The 17,379-nt window shown below is 41.0% G+C and overlaps 1 pseudogene; it reads left to right on the top strand.

Annotated features, from left to right (window-relative positions):
* Positions 1-17,379, top strand: part of LOC121499841 — an 18,431-nt pseudogene continuing 1,052 nt past the window's right edge.

Here is a 17,379-nt window from a genome sequence, read left to right on the forward strand (position 1 = left end):
ATGGACACAAACAATGGAAGTTCCACAAAAGATTTCATCCTCCTGGGGTTTTCTGATTGGCCCCAATTAGAACCCATCATTTCTGGGTCTTCATCTTCTATATTGTGACTCTGGTAGGAAACACAACCATCATTCTTGTGTCTTACCTAGACACCCAGCTCCATACTCCCATGTATTTCTTCTTATCTAATTTGTCTTTTCTGGACCTCTGTTATACAACAAGCATTGCCCCCTAGATGCTGGTAAATCTATGGGGTCCAACAAAGTCTATTACCTATAAAGGGTGTGTGCTTCAATCCTTTGTTGCCCTTGAGCTGGGATCCACAGAATGTCTTCTCTTGGCTGTGATGGCCTATGACCGCTATGCTGCTGTCTGTCAACCTCTTCACTACACAGTAATAATGCACCCTCAGCTTTGCCAGAAGATGGTGCTCACTGCCTGGAGAGGTGGTCTTGGAAGTACCTTAACTGTTTGCTCCTTGATCTTGAATTTGCCAAGATGTGGGCATTGGGGGGTGGATAATTTTTTGTGTGAGATGCCAGCATTGATCAAGATGGCTTGTGTCTATTCAAAAGTAATTGAGGTGACTGTCTTTGCTCTTGGAGAGAATCAAGTCAGCAACAAGGTGGCATAAGGTCCTTAATACATGTGGTTCCCACCTCACAGTAGTAACTCTGTTTTATGGAACAATCATGTACATGTACATGAAGCCATAGAATAGCACATCCCAAGATGAGAAGAAGTTCCTTACTCTCTTTTATTCAATCATCACACCCAGCCTTAACCCTCTGTTCTACACTTTAAAAAACAAAGATGTAGAGAGCACAGTACAGAGAATACTATATATAGAAAAAATGGTCAGCAAAGTCATGAGTTAGATGGAAGAGAGTTAAAGAAATAATATTGACTTTTACCAATAGAAGATGAATCAACTCAGTTATGCAGAGTATTATGTGTTTACCATGTACCAAGAATTTGTATGAGGTACTGACTTTGTAAATAAGTAGGAAGTACTTTATACACTTAAAAAGCTTCAAGACTAATCTGGAAGGGCACTTGACGGGATGAGCACTGGGTGTTATTCTGTATGTTGACAAATTGAACACCAATAAAAAATAAATTTATTTAAAAAAAGACTAATCTGGGATTACAGATAACTAAACATAGTTATGAAATGTGGTTAAATACAATAATAGAGATATGTACAAAGTATAAAATATTTCACAAATTTAACATAGAATACATAGGGCACTTATTTCTCCCTACCAGAATTAAAACCTTCATGGGAAATAACATTCCCTAGCAGGCATTTGATAACACCAGCAGGGCCTTTGTGCTGGAGACCAACTGCCCAATGATACCCATTCCACCTTCTACCTCAAGTTTTACTGAGCACGGGGCCACCATGCCAATATCACATTTCTGCAACCAAATTATCTACCCCGAACTATACCCCCAATATCACATTTCTGAATCTGGCCTCCTACCAACACAATACTACCGAAGCAATGTGTGCAACTCCTGAGTTATCTTCTCAAATATTAAATCATTTCCTCTTACTCTTCTCCCTTCCCTTTCTCTTGGCTATAATGTGAATGTAGAGGGTATCTAGCTTTGCCAAAATCCCTAAGAAGGAATGGAACTATAAGATGGAAACAGATCCACCCCTCCAGCATAGCAAAGCCTCCACACTATTATACAATAAAAAACTTATATATCATTTAATATTAATTAGACCACTCTATTTTGAGGTCTCTCTGTTAGAGGAGATTAACTTTCATCCTCCATGACCTGATAAGGAGTTTGGGCTTCTCCTGTAAGGTAGTGTGATCCTTGGGTCAGAGCAACAGCATCACCTATCAGTAATGCACACTCTTGAGCCCACCTCAGACCTACTGAGCCAACCATTTGAGAATGACACAGCAATTGATATTTTTAACAAATACTGGAGGTGATCAGGCTAACATTTGAGAACCATTGTTACAGGGAATACAGAGATGCTGAGTCTCTAAAAAGAAAATTAAAATGATCTTGTGGGGCAGCCCCAGGTGGCTCAGTGGTTTAGCGCCACCTTCGGCCCAGGGTGTGATCCTGGAGACCCAGGATCAAGTCCCACATTAGGCTCCCTGCATGGAGCATGCTTCTCCCTCTGCCTGTGTCTCTGCCTGCCTCTCTCTCTCCCTCTGTCTCTGTGTATCTCATGAATAAATAAAATCTTTAAAAATAAATAAATAAAAATAAAAAAATGATCTTGTGCATTTTAATTAATTTCCTTCCTATAAATATATGAGGGGATGTGGGTAACAGTTTCACAAGTCTCTTAGATAAGAGAAATGAATTAAATGAGTTTTGCCTAAATGAAATCAACATAAAATATTTAGAGAATGGAAAGGAGGCAAGGTGGTGGAAGAGTAGGGGACCTCATTTCATCTGGTCCCTTGAATTCAGCTAGATACCTATCAAATTATTCTGAACATTTATGAATTCAACTTGAGATGTAAGAAAAGAAAGCTGGAATTCTACAAATAGAAAAGTGACCACTTTTTGCAAGGTAGGAGGTGCAGAGAAGTAAATCTGAGGTTGTATATTGGAAGACAAACAGTGGGGGGAGGAAGCCTCCTTAAGCCAGCTATCAGAAAGTGATATAGCCCTAGAGTGCAAAATCAGAAGTTTTAGAAGTCTGCTTCAATGAGAGAAGTCCCTGCCTGAAAGGTATTCAGGTGGTGAAGCAGGGCATAATCATAACTGGGACAGTGTGGTCTCAGGATCCCCAGGGTCACAGAAAGAATAGGGGTGCCAGAGTGCACCAGAGTTCCCAAGCATTGGAGTAGGAAAGCTAGCTACATTCAGTGTGCTAGGGAGTTGGCTCTCAGCTCAGTATTACCTTAACTGCCTACCATGGCATGATTGGGTAACCACTCTGTGCAGGGGCCCTGCGGCACATAAACACAGGGACCCTCTCCCCACCCACCATCTTCCCCAGAGAAAGGCAGACAGGGGTGTGTACCACAGTAGTCGGCAGAGTTCGTGCACATAAAAGTGAAGACTGCTTTTTCCTGAGGGTTTACTGAAAAGAGGGGGCTGTAATTTTTCGGCTCCAGGGCTGGAGATCAGGGCACCACCATTTTTATTTTCATCCTCTAAAGGAACTCAGAAAGCCCTCAGGGAACAAAAGCCACTTAGTGCAACCTAAAGCAACTTACACTGAGCTCGGCCTCCTGGCAAGGGGCAGTGCAACTCTGCTCAAAGACATCTTTGAATCAGCACAAAAGGCTAATTCTGAGACCCAGAGACCAGCTGGAACACAAAGCAAATACCATGTTAATAGAGCACACATAACTGTAAAACACCAGCACTAGGGGAAAATAGTATATAGAATTCAAGGGTTTTTTCACATGATTCTTTTATCTCTCAGTTTTAATTTTTCCTTTTCTTTTATTTCTTTTTCAACTAGTTTCTTATTTTATCAACTCTTTAAGTCTTTTTATTAACTTTCATTTTTATATTTACATTTTACAGATATATCCTTCATTTTTGGCTTCCCTTCATAGTATTCAATTTCAGTTTTAGTTTATAAATAAATAAATATATATATGTTTTGCTTTCCTTAAAATTTTGGGATTTAGTGTCTTCTAACAAACGACCAAAATATACACAAGACCAAGTGGATCGCCCTATTTTATCCACCTAGAAGATTATATTCTCTAATTTTTCTCTTTTTATCCTTTTTTTTCTAACCTCTTCAGATTATCTAGTGTGTATTTCACTTGGTCGTGGGTGATACTTTGTCCATTTTTTCATCCATTCTTCTCTAGGGAAAACGACTAGAAGGAAGAATTCACAACAAAGGGGGAAAAAGGGTAATACTCTCTGCCACAGATCTAATAAATATGGATATAAGTAATATGTCAAAGCTGGAATTCAGGGCAGCCTGGGTGGCTCAGTGGTTTAGCACTGCCTTCAACTCAGGGCATGATCCTGGAGACCTGGGATCAGGTCCCACGTCAGGCTCCCTGCATGGAGCCTGCTTCTCTCTATGTCTGTGTCTCTACCTCTCTCTCTCTCTCTCTCTCTCTCTCTGTTTCTCATGAATAAATAAATAAAATCTTTTTTAAAAAAAAATTTTAAAGCTGGAACTCAAGATGACAATTATAAAGTTACTAGCTGGGCTTGAAAAAAGCATAAAGGACACTAGAGAATCTCTGAATTCAGAAATAAAATCTAATTAGGCCAAAATTTTAAATGCTTAAATTAGATACAGTCTAAAATGAATTCTCTAACAGGTAGGATAAATGAGGCAGAAGAGAGGCAGTGACATAGAAGACAAGATGAAGCAAAAGAAGGAAGTTGAGGGCAAGACAGAAAAACAACTAATGGACCATGAGGGGAGGCTTAAAAAAAAAATCAGTGATACCGTAAAGTGAAACGATATTAGAATAATCGGGGTCCCAGAGGAAGAGGAAAGAGAGACAGGAGGGCAGAAGGTATATTTGAGCAATCACAGATGAGAACTTCCCTACTCAGGGAAGGAAAGGAAACTTAGGAAAGGAAACAAGCATTTAAATGCAAGAGGTAGAGAGGAGACCCTTAAAATCAATAAAATATATCAATACCCCAACATATAATAGTGAACCTTGCAAATTTCAAAGATAAAGAGAAAATCCTGAAAGCAGCTTGAGACAAGAAGTCCTTAATGTACAGGGGTAAGTAAGAACATTATAAATAAAAATCTTTAAAAGGGGGGGGGCAGCCCAGGTAGCTCAGTGGTTTAGTGCTTCCTTGAGCCCAGGGCCTGATCCTGGAGACCCAGGATCAAGTCCTACATCAGGCTTCCTGCACAAAGCCTGCTTCTCCCTCTGCCTGTGTCTCTGCCTTCTCTCTCTCTCTCTCTCTCTCTCTCTCTCTCTCTCTCTCTCTCTCTCTCTCATATATAAATAAAATCTTTTAAAAAATTAGACTGGCAGCAGACCTATCCATAGATAGGTCTTCTATCCATAGGCCAGAAAGGGTTGGCATGATATATCTAGGGTACTAAATGAGAAAAACATGCAGCCAAGAATACTTTATCCGGCAAGGCTGTCATTCAGAATGGAATGAGAAATAGAGATCCAGGACAGACAGAAACTAAAAGAATTTGTGATCACTAAGTCAACCCTGCAAGAAATATTAAAGGAAATTCTGTAAGCAAAGAGGGAGCCCAAGAGTAACATAGACTGGAAGGAAACAGAGACAATCTACAGAAGCAGGGATCTTATAGGTAATATAAAGGCACTAAATTCATATGTTTTCAACATATACTCAAACTGTAAATAGGCTAAATGCTCCAATCAAAAGACACAGGGTATCAGACTGAATAAAAACCAGGACCCGTCTGTATGCTGCCTATAAGAGACTCATTTTAGATGTAAAGATATTTCCAGATGAAAGTGAGGGGGTGAAGAAGTATTTATAATGCTAACGGACCTCAAAGGAAACTTGGGTAGCATTTCTCATATCAGACAAATTAGATTTTAGGGGGGCAGGGCAAGATGGTGGAAGAGTAGGGTCCTAGGTCACCTGTCCCCACCAACTTACCTAGGTAACTTTCAAATCATCCTGAAAACCTACGAATTCAGTCTGAGATTTAAAGAGAGAACAGCTGGACTGCTACAGTGAGAAGAGCTCGCGCTTCTATCAAGGTAGAAAGACAGAAAAAAAATAAAGAAATAAAAAAGCATCCAAGGGGGAGGGGCCCCCACGATGAGCCGGGGAGGGGGGGTGAGTGCCCCCAGGACAGGGAAGCCCAGTTCCGGAGAAAGAGGAGCTTTACCAATCTTCCCAGACAGAAAGGCGCTGGCAGGGAGTTCCGGCAGGATCCCAGGAGAGGCAGGGATGCCCTCAGACTCCCAGGGGCACTAACAGAGGACCTGCACCCTGGGGAGAGCGTGCCACACACCACGGGCCAAGCGCCACACACCACGGGCCAAGCTCCCTAAAGGACTGCAACCGCGCCCGGTGGGGCCAGGAACAGCTCGAGCAGTGGCTCCACCCAGAGGGGGCTGTGCGCCCCGGGAGGGTGATTCCAGCGGTGCAGGCCCCAGAGCCCAGGGCGCTGGGGGACACAACCCAAGATCCGGTGCTCCCCCCAGGACAGGCAGAAGCCAGGAGGACACAGGACAGCAAGGACACTCCTGCCGCTGGGGGCCCGGAGCTGTGCAGATCGCTGTCCCTCGCCCACAGAGCATCCAAGACCCTGCAGACTGAGAGCTGCGGTAGTGACTGCGGGAGCTGACTCTGGAGTTGGAGAGCTGGCCGCCACCACTGTTGTTGTTCCCCCTGGTGTCACCTCATACCTGGGACTGAGCAGGGGCCTCACAGGATAAACAGCTCCCACTGAGCCATGCACCTAGCAGGAGGCTGGGAAGCTCCCCCAGATGCACGCACATGAGAATCAGCACAGTAGGCTCCCTCCCCTAGAAGGCCAGCTAGAAAGACAGGGGGACAGGAGGTTTTGACCAAGCAGCACTGTAAAGTTCCAGGGGAAGTCAAGGGATTTACAGTATATAGAATCAGAGGATACTCCACCTTGTTTTTTGTTTTCTGTTTGTTCCCCCCACCACCCTTTTTTCTTCCTTTTTTTTTTTCTCTCTCTTTTCTGCTTTTTCCAGTACAACTTGTTTTTGGCCACTCTGCACTGAGCAAAATGACTAGAAGGAAAAACTCACCACAAAAGAAAGAATCAGAAACAGTCCTCTCTCCCAGAGAGTTACAAAATTTGGATTACATTCAATGACAGATAAATTAAAAAAAATAAATTTTTAAAAAGGGATCCCTGGGTGGTGCAGCGGTTTAGCGCCTGCCTTTGGCCCAGGGCGCGATCCTGGAGACCCGGGATCGAATCCCACATCCGGCTCCCAGTGCATGGAGCCTGCTTTGCCTATGCCTATGTCTGCCTCTGCCTATGTCTCTGCCTCTCTCTCTCTCTCTCTCTCTCTCTCTCTCTCTCTCTCTCTGTGACTATCATAAATAAATTTTTTTAAAAAAATTACATTCAATGTCAGAAAGCCAAATCAGAACACAATTATAAAGCTACCGGTCTAAAAAAAAGCATAAAATATTCAAGAGACTTCATGATTGCAGAATTTAGATCTAATCAGGCAGAAATTAAAAATAAATTAAATGAGATGCAATCCATACTGGAGGTGCTAACGACAATGGTTAACAAAGTAGAAGAATGAGTGAGTGACATAGAAGATAGGTTGATGGCAAGGAAGGAAATTGAGGAAAAAAGAGAAAAACAATTAACAGATCATGAGGATAGGTTAAGGAAAATAAATTACAGCCTCAGAAGGAAAAATCTATGTTTAATTGGGGTTCCAGAGGGCACCAAAAGGGACAGAGGTGCAGAAAATGTATTTGAACAAATCATAGCTGAGAACTTCCCTAACTTGAGAAGGGAAACAGGCATTCAGATCCAGGAGATAGAGAGATCCTCCCCTAAAATCAATAAAAACCACTCAACACCTCGACATTTAATAGTGAAACTTGCAAATTCCAAATTAAAGAGAAGATCCTTAAAGCAGCAAGAGACAAGAAATCCATAACCTTCATGGGGAGAAGTAATAGAATAACAGCAGACCTCTCCATAGAGACCTGTCAAGCCAGAAAAGGCTAGCAAGATATATTCAGAGTCCTAAATGAGAAGAACATGCAGCAAAGAATACTTTACCTAGCAAGGCTCTCATTCAGAATAGAAGGAGAGATAAAGAGCTTCCAAGGTAGGCAGAAACTGAAAGAATATGTGACCACCAAACCGGCTCTGCAAGAAATATTAAGGGGGCCCCGGTAAAAGAAAGAGGAAGTCCAAGGAAACAATCCACAAAAACAGGGACTAAACAGGTATCATGATGAAACTAAATTCATATCTTTCAATAGTAACTCTGACTGTAAATGGGCTTAATGACCCCATCAAAAGGCACACGGTTTCAGAATGGATAAAAAAGCAAGACCCATCTATTTGCAGTCTACAAGAGACTCATTTAGACATAAGGACACCTACAACCTGAAAAAAAAAAAAAAGGTTGGATAACAATTTATCATTCAAATGGTCCTCAAAAGAAAGCAGGGGTAGCCATCCTTATATCAGACAAATTAAAGTTTATCCCAAAGGCTGTAGTAAGAGATGAAGAGGGACTATATCATACTTAAAGGATCTATCCAACAAGAGGACCTAACTAACATGAATATTTATGCCCCGAATGTGGGAGCCGCAAAGTATATAAATCAATTAATAACCAAAGTTATGATATACTTAGATAATAATACACTTATACTTGGTGACTTGAATGTAGCGCTACCTACAATCGACAGGTCTTCTAAGCACAAATCTCCAAAGAAACAAGAGCTTTATGTGATACACTGGACCAAATGGATTTCACAGGTATTTACAGAACTTTACATCCAAACACAACTGAATACACATTCTTCTCAAGTGCACATGGAACTTTCTCCAGAATAGACCACACACTGGGGCACAATCAGGTCTTAACCGATACCAAAAGATTGGGATCGTCCCCTGCATATTTTCAGACCATAATGCTTTGAAATTAGAACTAAATACATTGCAATACAAGCATCCACCAAAAACTGGAAAGAACTGAAATACAAAAGCTAACCTTGCACTTAAAGGAGCTGGAGAGGGTGGCACAGTGGTTTGGCACCTGCCTTTGGCCCAGGGCGCAATCCTGGAGACCCGGGATTGAATCCCACATCGGGCTCCCGGTGCATGGAGCCTGCTTCTCCCTCTGCCTGTGTCTCTGCCTCTCTCTCTCTCTCTGTGACTATCAGAAATAAATTAAAATTAAAATTAAAAAAAAGAAAAAAAAAGGAGCTGGAGAGAAAAACAGCAAATAGGTCCTACACCCAGAAGAAGACGACAGTTAATCAAGATTTGAGCAGAATTCAATGATATAGAGACCAGAAGAACTGTGGAACAGATTAACAAAACCAGGAGTTGGTTCTTTGAAATAATTAATAAGATAGATAATCCATTAGCCAGCCTTATTAAAAAGAAGAGAGAAAAGACTCAAATTAATAAAATCATGAATGAGAAAGGAGAGATCACCACCAACACCAAGGATATACAAACAATTCTAAAAACATATTGTGAGCAGCTATACGCCAATAAATTAGGCAATCTAGAAGAATTGGACGCATTCCTGGAAAGCCACAAACTACCAAAACTGGAGCAGAAAGAAATAGAAAACCTGAACAGGCCAATAACCAGGGAGGAAATTGAAGCAGTCATCAAAAACCTCCCAAGACACAAAAGTCCAGAGCCAGATGGCTTCCCAGGGGAATTCTATCAAACGTTTAAAGAAGAAACCATACCTATTCTACTAAAGCTGTTTGGAAAGGTAGAAAGAGATGGAGTACTTCCAAATTCGTTCCATGAGGCCAGCATCACCTTAGTTCCAAAACCAGACAAAGACCCCACCAAAAAGGTGAATTACAGACCAATATCCCTGATGAACATGGATGCAAAAATTCTCAACAAGATACTAGCCAAGAGATCCAAATTATTTTCAATAATTTTAAGAAAATTATTCACCATGACCAAGTAGGAATTATCCCCGGGACACAAGGCTGGTTCAACACTCGTAAAACCATCAATGTGATTCATCATATCAGCAAGAGAAAAACCAAGAACCATATGATCTTCTCATTAGATGCAGAGAAAGCATTTGACAAAATACAGCATCCATTTCTGATCAAAACTCTTCAGAGTGTAGGGAGAGAGGGAACATTCCTCAACATCTTAAAAGCCATCTACGAAAAGCCCACAGCAAATATCAGTCTCAATGGGGAAGCACTGGGAGCCTTTCCCCTAAGATCAGGAACAAGACAGGGATGTCCACTCTCACCACTGCTATTCAACATAGTACTGGAAGTCCTAGCCTCAGCAATCAGACAACAAAAAGACATTAAAGGCATTCAAATTGGCAAAGAAGAAGTCAAACTCTCCCTCTTCACAGATGACATGATACTGTAACTAGAAAACCCAAAAGAGGGATCCCTGGGTGGCGCAGCGGTTTAGCGCCTGCCTTTGGCCCAGGGCGCGATCCTGGAGACCCGGGATTGAATCCCGCGTCGGGCTCCCGGTGCATGGAGCCTGCTTCTCCCTCTGCCTATGTCTCTGCCTCTCTATCTCTCTCTCTATGACTATCATAAGTAAATAAATAAAAAATTAAAAAAAAAAGAAAACCCAAAAGACTCCACCCCAAGATTGCTAGAACTCATACAGCAATTTGGCAGTGTGGCAGGATACAAAATCAATGCACAGAAGTCAGTGGCATTTCTATACATTCACAATGACACTGAAGAAAGAGGAATTGACCCCATTTACAATTGCACCAAAAACCATAAGATATCTGGGAAAAACCTAACCAAAGAGGTAAAAGATCTGTCCTCTAAACAATACAGAACATTTAGGAAAGAACTTGAAGAAGACATAAAGAAATGGGGGAAAAGATACATCATGTGTGGAAGTTCAAATAAATTAATTTTTAAAATACATGCATTTTGGTATTGACATATGCATCTGAATGTATTGATATAGAAATTATATTTTTTAAAGATTTTATTTATTTATTCATGAGAGACACAAAGAGAGTGGCAGAGATGGAGGCAGAGGGAGAAGCAGGCTCCATGCAGGGAGCCCAATGCAGGACTCCACCCCAGGACCCTGGGACCCCGGGACCACAGGCCTGAGCCAAAGGCAGATGCTCAACCACTGAGCCACCCAGGCATCCCTAGAAATTATATTCTAATGCAAGTATGTGATGAACACAAAATTCAAGATCATTATTTCCCTGTGGGACAAGTACAAACAAGAGAGAGTGTAAGGGCATAGAGGTACCTATACACTAGTAGTAAGATCCCAATTCTTGAATTGAGTGGTAGCCTATGATATGTTCATGGTACCATTTTTAATTCATTAAAAATGGAACAATGATGATATGGCTCATGAAATACACAATTGTGATTAATTTATAATCTTTTAAAAACAAGTATTTTCTTTCCTGCAAACACAACTCCTAGATAATTGCCTGTATTTTTCCAACTTGACTGATGTCTTACTCACTGAAAAAAACAAAGATCAATTAAATGTGCTGTTTTTTATACACATGGTTTCCATTATATTTTTAATCTTCAACAGAAAATGTAATACATACTAATATCCACCTCTGAAATTAATTTCCATGAAAGAAATCTAAGGGAGAAATAAAAGAATAAAAGACAAGATGAAACCCAATGTCTCAAAGGAACCTTTCCTACAGTACTTGTTTGGATAACCCTCTAATTGTGGTCTAAGATCTGTTAATCACCTCTGTGGGGCACCAATCCTCATGGTCTACACCACGTTAACCCGCTAGCCTTTACAGTCCTACATAAACACTTCTTACAGCACACATTAACCAGAGGAGGGCTTTCCTGGTTTATTTTGGCAGAGATCCAACTACAAATGTATCTAATAGGAGTGCACATGAAAAGACTATAAATATCCCACCAAAAATAGATTTAACAAACCAAATTCATCAATTTTTCCACCAGTCCCACATCCAGTTTTTCTCCAACATTCACAGTGAATAAAGACTTCACTGAATCTTAGTGCAGCTGCTACATTTAAATGTGAATGTGATTATGGTGTTAGTACAAGAAAGTGGGGGCTTAATCAATATTTCATGGACTCAGTAACTCGAAGATTACATGATATTTAAGTGATGCTTAAGTCAGACGCAGTCTAAAATGGACACTCTACCAGCTAGGGCAAATAAGGCAAGAGAGTCAGTGACACAGAAGGTAAGATGAAGGAAAAGAAGGAATCTGAAGGAGAGAGAAAAACAACTAATGGACCATGAGGGGAGGCTTCAAAAATCAGTGATACCATAAAGCGAAACAATATTAGAATAATAATACCCAGTGCTCTTCACATCACATGCCCTCCTTAATGCCCATTATCCAATTACTCCAAACCCCCAACCACCTGTCATCCAGCAACCCTTCGTTTGTTTCCTATAATTAAGAGTCTCTCATAGTTTTTCTCCCTAAGGACTTGCCATTCAGTTTTCCCTCCTTCCTCTGATTCTCTGTGCTCTTTCCTATATTCCATATATGAGTGAAACAATATAATTCTTTCTCTGACTGACTTATTTCAATCAGCATAATACCCTCCAGTTCCATCCATGTCAATGGAAATGGTAGATACTCATCCTTTCTGACTGATGCGTAATATTCCATTGTATATACACCACATCTTCTTTATCCATTCATCTGTCAAAGGATATCGTGGCTCTTGCCACAGTTTGGCTATTGTGGACATTGCTGCTGTGACCATTGCGGTGTAGGTGTCCCAGTGTTTCACTACATTTGTATCTTTGAGGTAAATGCCTACTAGTGTAACTCCTGGGTCATAGGGTAGCTCTATTTTTAACTTTGGAGGAAACTCCATACTACTTCCAGAGTGCATGCACCAGCCTGCATTCCCACCAACAGTGCATGAGGGTTCCCCTTTCTCCACATCCTTGCCAACATCTGTTGACCTGTTAATTTTAGCCATTCTGACAGGTTTGAGGTATTATATCATTATGGTTTTGATTCGTATTTCCCTGATGATGAGTGATGTTGAGCATCTTTTCATGTGTCGGTTAGCTATCTGGATGTCGTTTTTTTGTTTTGTTTTGTTTTGTTTTGTTTTGTTTTGTTTTGTTTTGTTTGCCTTTAGTCTGAGGACCAAGCCCTCCTTTATTTTTCATATATATATATATTTTTATTGGAGTTCAAAATGAGTGAAAATATCAGTGAGGGTGACAAAACATGAGAGACACCTAACTCTAGGAAATGAACAAGGGGTAGTGGATGTCTTCTTTGGACAAGTTCGTGTCTTCTGCACATTTCTTAACTGGATCATTTATCTTTGGGCTGTTGAGTTTGATAATTTCTTTATAGATTTTGGATACTAACCCTTTATCAAATATGTCACTTGCAAATATCTTCTCCTAATTAATATGTTGCTTTTTAGTTTTGTTGATTGTTTCTTTTGCTGTGCAAAAGCTTTTTATCTTGATGAAGTCCAGGATTGTGATGCCTAAACTCATTTATCTTTCAATAAATAGAAAACCTGACTGGGCTGTAATGACTGTGTTTACATTCAAAATAACCCAGGTCTGAATATAAATAATAGTTAAAGGGAATAGAAGGGAAGGGAGAAGAAATGGGTAGGAAATATCAGAAAGGGAGACAGAACATGAAGACTCCTAACTCTGGGAAACGAACTAGGGGTGGTGGAAGGGGAGGAGGGCAGGGGGTGGGGTGAACGGGTGACGGGCACTGAGCGGGGCACTTGACGGGATGAGCACTGGGTGTTATTCTGTATGTTGGCAAATTGAACACCAATAAAAAATAAATTTATTATTAAAAAAAGATACATACTTTAAATTTTAAAAAATAACCCAGATTTAAGATCCAAGACTCTGGAGTCATTGGTTTCTCTTCTTTTCTTTGTTCTCCTTTGTAGTTTTAGGCAAATTTTTTCTCTTTTGGGCCTTTGTCTTCTCAAGCATGAAATGAAGGAATTGTACCTAATGATCACTATGGTACCATCCAGATTTGCAATTCTATTGCTCTAATCATAAAATTTGAGGCCAGGCAGTGTATTAAATTACTTCAGTATATTATCTGAGTTAATCCTTAGAACAACTCCAAAAGTCAGGTACTTATATTGGATCCATTTGGCAGATAAGGAAACTGGGGACAGGAGACAGAACTTGGTTAGGGTCTCACACACACAGATACCAAGTGGGTTAACCTGAATTCAACCCCATAATTAAGTAAATTTGATTTAACTTTGATATGCTTTATGTGAAGATAATTGTAATCATTCACAAAGATATGCAGTCATTCTCCCCACTGAAAAGAACCAAGACTCTTGGAGAAATCCCTGAGGCCTTGGAGAAATGGAGCAGGAAATATACAAAATAAGCCTGAAATATCTTGTCCTGCTAGAAAGTAAAACAGCTATATAAAAAAAAAAAAAAAAAGCTATCCAAGACTTTCAGAGTTAGATGAAAAGGACAGAGGAGTCAAAATAAAGGCACTCCCACCTGCCAAAGACAGAATCATTTGACATCAAAAATAATAACTACAATTGGTTAATACTCCTTGAATGTTTTTTAAAAATCTATGAGTATGTAGGGGCATCTGGGTGGCTCAGTTGGTTTAGTGGCTGACTCTTGATTTCAGCTCAGCTCATGATCTCAGGGTCCTGAGATGGAGCCCTGCATTTGGCTCTGTGTTCAGCAGGGAGTCAGCTTGAGGATTCTCTCTCTTCCTCTCACTCTACCCCTTGTCCCTGCTCATGCACATGCTCGCTCTCTCTCTCTCTCTCAAATAAATAAATATTTTTTTAAAATAAATAGTGGCACCCGGGTTAAGAGACCTAGCATCACAAAATTCCCATTAGCAAGTCCCAAGTCTCAATATTAAAATTGTTCTTTTCTTAGTTTATGACTGTTTTGTCCTTAGAACTGTTTATCTTCAGTGCATCTGGGTAGCTCAGTGGTTGAGCGTCTGCCTTTGGCTCAGGGCATGATCCCAGGGTCCTGGAATCAAGTCCCCCACATCAGGCTCCCCATGGGAAGCCTGCTTCTCTCTCTGCCTATGTCTCTGCCTCTCTCTGTGTGTCTCTCATGAATAAATAAAATCTTTAAAAAACACATACATACATACATACATACAAATTTCCACAAGTCTGTAATGAGATTCAAAAAGATAAAACAAACCAAAAAAATTATCAATTGCTGCATAACACAGTACCCCCCAAATTTAGGATCAAACATGAGATGCTTATTACCTCATACAGTTTCTGCAGATCAGGAATCTGAAAACAGTTTAGCTGTTAGTTTGGGGTCTGTTAGCTGTGCTGCAGTCATCTGAAGGCTTGACTGGGGGCTGGAGGATGCACTTTTAAACTCACTCACTTGGCTGTTGGCAGGGGGCTTCAGTTCCTCACCACATGGGCTACTCCTCACCATAGGACAGCTGGCCTCTCTCAGAGTGAGTGATCTGAGAGGCAGGGAGAGAGAGGCAAATTTGGAAGCCACAGTCTCCTTTATAACTTTTTTTTTTTTTTTAATATTTTCTTTTTTTTTTTAATTTTTTTTTTTATTACTTATTTATGAGAGTCATACAGAGAGAGAGAGAGAGAGAGAGAGGCAGAGACATAGGTAGAGGGAGAAGCAGGCTCCATGCACCGGGAGCCTGACGTGGGATTCGATCCCGGGTCTCCAGGATCGCGCCCTGGGCCAAAGGCAGGCGCCAAACCGCTGCGCCACCCAGGGATCCCTCCTTTATAACTTAACATTAGAAGTAACATAACATAACATCATCTCTGCTATATTGGACTGATCACACACATCAGCTTTGGTACAATGTGCAAGAGAGCTACACAAGGAATGAATCCAGAAGGCAGGGCTCATTAATGGCCAACATGTCATGGCACCTAAAGTAAACAACTATTGCTCTGAATACTGGCAATTAAATTGAAAAGTAAACATTGTCCTTCCTGTAAGAACTACATTTCAGGATAACCAAATAGCCCTAAATGTATATGTTGTTGAGAGAAAATCCTTCTTTAAAAGAAATTCTTGTTCATAAACATGAAAAAATTATTAAATTAGAAAAACCACCATTTCGCAAACCCTAATGAAATGGTTGATTTAGGTCAAGATCAGTAGGTAAAAGCACCAAATGAAAGGTTGAGGGGGAACATTACATGGAGAGATCCACCTATCAAGTGCTGCACTTATAAATCAATCTTAGCATCATAGAGAGTGGAATAGACATTATGTGCCTCCTGATATAAAGCAAAAAGAGCACCACCTAAGAATTTTTACCCATAAAGGTAAATCAAACTCAAATCAAATTCTTAGAGCTAGCATCTAGTTAACAGGAAATACAAGGCTAGAGAAATGAATTAAATGAAAATACAAATAAAACCAGCATGCAAAAATTCGGGACAAATGACAAATTTATTTAATTGGGGGAACGAGGGTTAGTGAGACATGGAAGGAGGAACTATTATAGATCTAAATTTTTTTAAAAATTAAAATATCCCGGGGATCCCTGGGTGGCGCAGCGGTTTGGCGCCTGCCTTTGGCCCAGGGCGCGATCCTGGAGACCCGGGATCGAATCCCACGTCGGGCTCCCGGTGCATGGAGCCTGCTTCTCCCTCTCCCTCTGCCTATGTCTCTGCCTCTCTCTCTCTCTCTGTATGACTATCATAAATAAATAATAAAAAAAAAATTAAAATATCCCAAAAGTATGTAGACTTGGATCTTGATTCAAAAAAGCAGCACGGGGGGATCCCTGGGTGGCGCAGCGGTTTGGCGCCTGCCTTTGGCCCAGGGCGCGATCCTGGAGACCCGGGATCGAATCCCACGTCGGGCTCCCGGTGCATGGAGCCTGCTTCTCCCTCCGCCTGTGTCTCTGCCTCTCTCTCTCTCTCTCTGTGACTATCATAAATAAATAAAAAATTAAAAAAAATTTTTTTTAAAAAAAAGCAGCACGGGGATCCCTGGGTGGCGCAGCGGTTTGGCGCCTGCCTTTGGCCCAGGGCGCGATCCTGGAGACCCGGGATCGAATCCCACATCGGGCTCCCGGTGTATGGAGCCTGCTTCTCCCTCTGCCTATGTCTCTGCCTCTCTCTCTCTCTCTCACTGTGTGCCTATCATAAATAAATAAAATTAAAAAAAAAAAACAAGCAGCACGTTTTATTTATTTAGGCAAGTTTAGTAAGGACTCAGTACTAGATGGTAACCAGGAATCATTTAAATTTTTTAGGTGGGATAATGGCACTGTGGTTCTGTTTTAAATGTCCATAACTGGACAGCCCTGGTGGCTCAGCAGTTTAGCACCACCTTCGGCCCAGGGCATAATCCTGGAGACCTGGGATCGAGTCCCACGTTGGGCTCCCTGCATGGAGCCTGCTTCTCTCTCTGCCTCTGTCTCTGTGTCCCTCATGAATAAATAAATAAAATCTTTTTAAAAATGTCCATTAATTCTTAAGATATGCATTCTGAAGTTAAAAATAGAACTACCCTATGACCAGCAATTGCACTCCTGGGTATTTACTCCAAAGACACTGATGTATTGAGACAATGGGACACCTGCACCCCAGTGTTCATAGCAGCAATGTCCACAATAGCCAGACTGTGGAAGGAGCCTCGGTGTCCATCGACAGACAAATGGATAAAGAAGATGTGGTGTATATATACAATGGAATATTACTCAGCCATCAGTAAGGATGAATACTTACCATATACTTTGACACATGGATGGAA

The sequence above is a fragment of the Vulpes lagopus genome, chromosome 10, assembly GCF_018345385.1.
Source record: "Vulpes lagopus strain Blue_001 chromosome 10, ASM1834538v1, whole genome shotgun sequence".
NCBI lineage: Eukaryota > Metazoa > Chordata > Mammalia > Carnivora > Canidae > Vulpes > Vulpes lagopus.